The 7,866-nt window shown below is 32.6% G+C and overlaps 2 non-coding genes across 2 annotated transcripts; both read left to right on the top strand.

The window, feature by feature from the left end:
• The first annotated feature begins 6,909 nt into the window (after positions 1 to 6,909).
• On the top strand, positions 6,910 to 6,981 carry Trnag-ucc (transfer RNA glycine (anticodon UCC)). The gene has a single exon. It is a non-coding gene; the product is annotated as a tRNA-Gly (tRNA).
• A 95-nt stretch (positions 6,982 to 7,076) lies between these two features.
• On the top strand, positions 7,077 to 7,148 carry Trnah-gug (transfer RNA histidin (anticodon GUG)). The gene has a single exon. It is a non-coding gene; the product is annotated as a tRNA-His (tRNA).
• Positions 7,149 to 7,866: the final 718 nt, after the last annotated feature.

The raw sequence follows: 7,866 nt of genomic DNA, 5'->3' as shown, positions 1-7,866 counted from the left end.
TGAACATTTCTAAAAATATATTTTTTTGAAAAGTTTAGAAAATTTGCTATAAAATTGTCGAAGGGATATTGAAGATTGGACCTCGGGTTGCTGAGATACAGCCGCTTTAAGGAAAAGAAACACGAAAATTAAAGTTTTCTAAGTCTCACCAAAACAACCCACCATTTTCTAATGTCGATATCTAAGCAACTAATGATGATTTTCAATGTTAAAACATGAAACATTCGTAAAATTTTCCGATTTTTTCGATAAAATATCTTGAAAAAAATTAAATCAAGACTAGCATATTAAATGGGCGTTATGTTCAATGTTTGGCCCTCATAAAATGTTAGTCTTGATTTAAATTAAAATCGTGCAGAGTTGCTTTAATGATTTTTCCTTTTTTCAGTTTTTTTTATTTAACCTTTCATTTTCTCAATATCCGTTTTTTTATATTTGATATGATTTAGGGAACAAAACCCGCATTTTTTTGGCCATAGAGAACTTGAGACCAAAGTTTTGACGTCTTGTTTTAATAAAAAAAAAATTGGGAAAAAAATAATATTATGTTAAATCAAATTTGAGATTGATAATTCCTTCAAGGTAGTTTTAATAATGTTCTCCGTTTTGAAGATATTGCTAATTAATATTTGATTTCAACTACATAATGTCACCTTTTTTTAAGTGTTCTAAAAATAATTGTTGCATATAAATTGCTAAAAAACAGCGGATAAAAAATTATAATCAGGAAAGTTTTGATTTTTCTATTCTTAATAATCAGCAACTAATGATCAACTTTTAAATGTTAAAAAATAAAATGTTATCTTAATATTTTTCAGAGAGGTCAGAAAATTCCACATAAGAAACATGAACATGAAGCAAGGAAATTATTCGAAAATTTTATCTTTTCAATGAATACAGCCTGAAAACGGTGCAACTTATAAAAAATGTACAAAGTCATTTTCAGTTGCAAATTTGTTTTTGCATGTAGAAATAATGTTTGAAAAATTTTAATATTTTTTTTCAATATTTTTTTTAAAGGTTATAAAATTTTGGTACCATGTTTTGAAGCATCCTAAACAAAAGATTCCTTTTTCAGTCCCATGAGCACATAAAAAAACCGAAATATACACATTTGTGGAATGTTATTTTTCTATTCGAAAAAAAAATATTGGAAATATAGAAATCAAGGCTAACATTTCAAAAGTGCGAACATCAAAGCTAATGTATTGAAAGGGTGTAATATACAAAAGTTATAAAAATTGAAATTTAAAAAAAAGACTTTAACCTAAATGTCTTAAACATAAAAACAGGGCAATTATAAAAAAATATAAAGTCGTTTTCAACTGCAAACATTTTTTAGATGCTTTTCAATGGCATCTTAAACTATTTTTTTTATTTTTTTTGATAATGTTTTCCATTTTTTTTCAAAAATCACAATAATTTAAAAAAAAATCACCAGATTTTGCAGCAACCTAAACTCCAGCGCAAAAATGCCTATTTTTGTTCATTTAGTTAAACATGTTGACAAATTTCAAAAATTATAAAAACATATTTTGGAATTGAACTTTTTGGGAAAAAAGTAAAATAAATAAATCGGAAATTACTTTTTCCGCGTACCTATTTTTCTCAATAAGTCGTGATCATACCCTACCACATTGCCGAAGACACCAAATCTATCCTTTCAGTAGATACGGTTTTCGAATATTCCGTATATTGTTTGGAGACTTGTATTGAAAAACTTGGTGACTTTATTTCTAGAGTAAATTTTTAAAACAACCTATGAGTCATGGGTTTCCTATGCAGATAGGACCTTTTGAAAATTCAATCTAGATTTCATCTAAATAAAAAAATCAAAATCTTAAATCTTAAAAAAAAAATGCGAAATTCTAGAGAATTGCTCTTGTATGTAGTAGTTTTTTTTTATTTTTCTCATAAAATTTAAAATGTTGGATGAGATGTAAGTATAATTAAGTTCAAATTCTTGCGTAGATTACACATTTCTTTAAAATATATGGCAATCAAGAATAAATTGTTGTAAGTTTTTAATTTATTTGATTCGTATTTTTTTCAGATTTATAGAAAATAAAAAATAGCAGATGAATTATTCGACCATCTAGTCCTATGAATGCGCAAAAAAAAAGGTCGGTCGATGTTATCAAATGATTATAAAGCAAAGAATATCCATTTCATCAAGGTAATAAACCATTAATTTTTATTGTTTATCTTTTATGATTGATTTTCAAAAAATATATTGTAAAGGAGAGCAATATTGCATCCTCCATAAAGTAGGTCAATAAATATTGTCTCATTCGATTTGACCATAAAAGGAAAATCTCCAACTAAAAACGAATAACTATCAAAGCAGGCAATCTCGAGCAGCACTAAACGGAACATTTATGTCGCAGCCCAGCCACTTCAAACGGCCGCGACCGAAACGGTTCCACTTTCCCGCAAAACACGGTTAAGGTCGATGTCATAAATCTATGTTTTTTTCTCTCCATTTCGATTATTTTCCTACACAGCTAATACCTTTCACTCGATGCGCATACCGTCGTCCAAGCATGCTTCGATGATCGATACCGGACTAAAGTCTGTTTGCTAAATGTCACCTGGGTATGCTTGCTTGGATGCAACTTTTACCTCCAGCTTTGAAATGAGCTTTCTCGTGAGCACTCGTGCTGTGGGATTAATGTAGATCATCATAAATTTCCAATTTTGTCATCAATCTTGACAGTTGCAAACCGAAAAGTCCCCATCGGATCCGATTCCATTCAATTCAAATTGTTGCTCTCACTTTCTCAGGGCTCAAACACTCACTAAAAGGCCATCAATCAAACTTTGGTCAATTCATGGACCCGTACCTCGAATCGAGTGAGAGAGAGAGAGAGGAGTGAAGAGCCGATAACGATCGGTGGCGGAGGTTCGAAAATTGCGAAATAGTTGGCCGGGAAACTGGGTCAAAGCTCGCACGGGGTTTCGCGCCAATATGATGATGATCTTCGCTGACTACGACAGAGTTCGTGACTGAGCCTTCAGGGGTCTCGCCTAACTAGAGAGAGGTGTAAAGTGTCTTAACTCGGCCTCATCAAATATCCATTTCTTGTCTGGGAGATTTTGACTACGGATGAACAGGGTGGAGGAAATTTTGAAAAAGGCATAGGTTAGCATTTTTCCAAGAATTGTGAAATAGTTATTCATTGAAAATCATTCTTTTTACCTATGTCGATAAAAAGATTTTTTTTAAATAGTTCTTTTTCAAATATTTGTCCCCCACATATTGATGAAATGGTGACGATTGAATCTGGCCTGCACCCTTAAACATTTGTTTTATTTCCTTTCTATTTTCCCCCCTCTGGGTGACACGGAACCAAATAAAGGAAGGGAAGGTCGTGGTCAACGTCACCGGAAATTTGGGTTGCCATTAGCCTTCGAGCAAGTGAAATTGATTTGCGATCCAGCGGAAGAAGCTTTATACCGTGGGAGCGAAGATTTGCATGCCATGTTAGGAACTATCAATCGGTTTTTTTTGTTTTTGAAATTTATAACACAGTCAAAACAGCCAGGAACTAGGCCAGGAAATATATTTTTTTCATTGGTTCATGCATATGTTTGTAATAGCAAAAACAGAAAAATAAATCATTATCATATTCTGGGTCGTTGAACTCAAACCTGACTCCATTTTTTTTTTAAATTGTTGTTAGAATATGTAATTTAAGATGCCGGCAAATACGGTGGTGGTGAAGTGTTGAGAATATCAATTTGGTAATGGAACAGGCAATTAACTACAAATTTAATAAATTTGGGGTCGATGAACTCGAACTTTATGGGTCATCTGTGGTCGATGAACTAAAATTCAATGTTTAAAAAAAACTTTGCATAATCAAGCTTCACACAATCAAAACTTTAAATATTCAAGGCTAATTATTTGAATTATTGAAATTATTGAAATTTTAGTTTTTTTAAACAACACTTAAACTGTGAAAACCCATTTTTTTTCTCGTCCTTTGTATTGAAAATTTTGAATTATTGTTTGTTTTTTTTATAAAGAGCAAATCTCCCAAAAATGAGCAATTTTTTTGGATTTATTTAACATTTGAATTAAACTTTATTTTTACTTTTTCTATGACTAAAGAAGAGATTTTGCATAATTAGATCGTCCATTTAAGTTTTCATACAGCTGTACGAAAAAGCTATTAAAATATTCCAAACCCGTATCTTGAGAACGGATTTTGTGATCGATTTAGTGTCTTAAGAAAAGATGAGGAAATTAAAAATCTGATATTTGCTAAGTTAGTGTCACTTAAAATTTCAACGCTTTTTTGGTGTTAACATCTAAGCATCATAGAAATCAAATTATTTTTACGACTTTTTGAAGTCTTTTATTCTTAATTTATGTTTATTTATGTTTATTTTGAAAAATTGGCAACACTGATGAAATGATTATTTTTTGTCATTCTTAACAAATCAATCTTTTTTTTCAAAAATGGATTTTCCGTAGTTTTAGTCTTTTTGTGAAAAATTTAAAAAAGGGTAAATTATTTTTAGACTGTTACTATTTTTATCCTTAAAAGCCCTAAGCAATACCTGCAACTTCAACAAAGACACCAATCGATTATACATCCATTCTTAAGGTGCAGATTTTAGAAAATTGTAATAACCTTTTTGTATGGATAGCTGCCAAAAATGTACAAAAACTTGTATGGACGAATTATGGAATAAAAAAATACAAAAAAATACTTTACAAAAATTTTAGTGTTTTTTGAAAGACGGTGTTTTGTCAAATATCACTTTGTAAGGCTAATCAAGGCATTTTGCAAAAAAAAAGTATTTTTTCACTAATTTTTTTTCCTGAAATTCTGTTGAGAATTTTGCGTCTCTTTATCCGCATGTTGCAAGTTATGAAATTTTGAAAATATAAAAAAACTTGATTTTTTTAAATAACTTTGCTATTCATTTGTTGTTCATCAACATCGCAAAAACTTTGCAACAGTTGCAAATTGAGCTGTTGCCTTGCACAAATCCAATTTCGTTGCATATCGATTTGCATCCATTTTTTTTCCTCTCCCGATGATTTCTAACCCGTTTCATTTTCAACACTTGCCCATAGGACATTGGTGGAAAAATGTTGATTTATGATGGGCTTACGGTGTGCCATAAATTTCCCTTCGTTCGAGCCGGGGCAGACGTGCTCAGCCGTTGTCGTCGGTGCGTCGTCCCTGAATTCGTTGCTCCAAGAGACATCCAGCAGACTGCAGCAATTTTGAAAGCACCGAGGATTACTCTTGCATTGATTGAACTTTTTTTTTGTATGCTGCGATCTATCCTAGGGTAAACTTTCTCCAAAAGCTGTGTGTATAGGCTTTGGAAGAAGAACGCATTCATCGATGAGTTATGGCTGATGAAATTGCACTAAAATTTGCTGGATTTGCATGAAGTTTTCCCAAAAAAATGACGAAAAATGTATTTAAATTAAAAATGTATCCCAGCTTCCACAAATCATCGCTGATTACGGTGATTTCGCAACGCAAAGTGAATATTAATTCGGTAATTTTCAAGTGCCTCCCAACTACCTCCTCCCACAACCCATCAAACTGTTTTACAAAACGACGCCGAGGACGATGATATGCGTGCACGTGCCATAAATCCTCTTCATTTCCATCTCATTTGTTTCCCCTTCAACAGTTTGGATTGAATTAAATGATTAATTAGTGTCAGGCCTGGCTGGAGCGATGTCCTGGGGGAGAACGAGCAGTTCGAAATCGATGATGAATGTGGCGTTAATAGAAGAATATCGCTCGAGCATTTTGGGCACTCGATAGTGGGTTGCAAATTATGAGACAGAAACATGCATTTCCATCACCGGGCAGCAATTTAATTCAATTAAAATTATAATTTATGCAATGTTGCTGAACTTTGCTGATTGCAACATGGGGATTCCTTTGTTCGATGATTGGACAATGATGTTTGAAAATATTAGTTTTTTTAAATTTTATAAACTTAATTTTCATTAAATCCAGAAAAGAAACAAAACTTCTTGAATACAACCCAACGACCAGCTGATGGTCCAGAAATAGATCGAATTGGCCTTGGAGGTTGAGGTTCTCAGCTTACGGACGCAGCACGTGTTCCTGCCTACTTGGATGTGGCGCGCAGGGATGCCACATGATTTTTTAAAATGTCTGTAAAAAAGTCTGTGTATGTCTGTGCATTTGTCTAAAATTCAAATATATCAATTTTTAGTCATAGAAATCCATCAAAAATTGTGTTTTTAAGCATTAGAAGATTAACGAAATAAGTTTCGATTTATATTTTTACAAAATATCAATTAAATGAAATTTTTAAAAAGTCTGTGCACCTCAAAAAATGTCTGACACAAGCTCAAATGTCTGTGAAACACAGACAAATCTGTGTATCTGGCATCCCTGGTGGCGCGTGCTTCTTTGACCATCCAATGCAAGTCAACGGTGATGTTCATGGTGACAGGGAAATATGACATCTGTTTACTGGTTGGACGCATGGTGATCCAATACCAAGATGGTGTTATATTTTGCAATGTGTTGTGCAATGTAGTGGAAGTATTAGAGTCAATATTATTTATTAATTAAAAAAAGATATTTTCTTGACAATATTTTTTTCAATTAATAACTGAAATCTAACAAAAAAAAATACAAATTTCATGAAAAAACCAAATATTTACAAACTGTACAAGGGTACAGCAAGCAAATCAAATCGAGCTCGCGACCTCTCAAACCCAATCGCAAAATGACGATTATCTGCTGACTCAGCTTCGAAAGCCCTTTGCGTACGAGTAATTTATGGCATTGAATTGACTGCTGCTGAGTGCCACACAAAACATTGAGTCACAAAATAATCAATTTTGGCTACCACCCATTCCCGCAGTCAATTGAACGGCCCCTTAATCACAAGGCGTCGGTGGTGTAATGGTCAGCATAGTTGCCTTCCAAGCAGTTGATCCGGGTTCGATTCCCGGCCGACGCAGGATGTTTTTTTGGTGAGTGATTTTTTTTATTAGTTTTTTTTTCGATTGGTATTTAATGTTGAGTGACGAAGCGATTATTGTAGCACCCTCAACAGCCGTGATCGTCTAGTGGTTAGGACCCTACGTTGTGGCCGTAGTAACCCAGGTTCGAATCCTGGTCACGGCAGTGTGCTAATTGAGTACATGGTCACGGATGGGGGTGAGTTTTTTTGTTGCTGTTTAATATTATTTTACACTTCGACTATATCAGAACTTAGAGAATGTATTTTATGGAAAACTGATTTATTTCATATTGTGACTATTTTTATTTTTTATTATATTTTAGCAACTTTCGCCAATTTCCGAACATTGATTTTATTTATTTTATTTGATTTACACTTTGTAGGAGCCCTCCCTTTGACTGAAGAAGACGTTTTGTATTGAGTCTTCATACAAGTTTGAGAGTAAAAAGAAAAATAGTATTCGAAAAACTTTAAGAAGTTTTCTGATCGATCGGCAAAGTTTCTATGACAACGAGTAAAATAAGAGAGATAGATAATTTATTTTAGTTATTTTGAAAATTACTTTATTCACATTTTTTCACGAATTCTCTAATTTTTATGTTTTTGGGGACAAACTCCCGTATCTTTTGAGCCATATAAAAGAACGAACAAAATTATTTTCAATAAAGTGTTTCTGGAAAAAAAAAACTTTTTCAGTTCAGATCATCAGAATCGAGACCAAATCAATTAAATTGACGCATTCTTGTCTAATCTGGATCGAATATTCATCGAAAAAAAAGTGTACCAACCAACAAAATTTTTCGCTTTCTTTTTCAATTATGAACTTTTGAAAAAGCGGTCTAGATTTAATACGTTTTAATCGTTTAAATAATCAAATCAGCA

The sequence above is a fragment of the Culex pipiens genome, chromosome 2 (genome assembly GCF_016801865.2).
Source record: "Culex pipiens pallens isolate TS chromosome 2, TS_CPP_V2, whole genome shotgun sequence".
NCBI classification, from domain to species: domain Eukaryota; kingdom Metazoa; phylum Arthropoda; class Insecta; order Diptera; family Culicidae; genus Culex; species Culex pipiens.
Note: the sequence above shows the minus strand (reverse complement) of the source record. Positions and strands in the feature narration are given on the sequence as shown.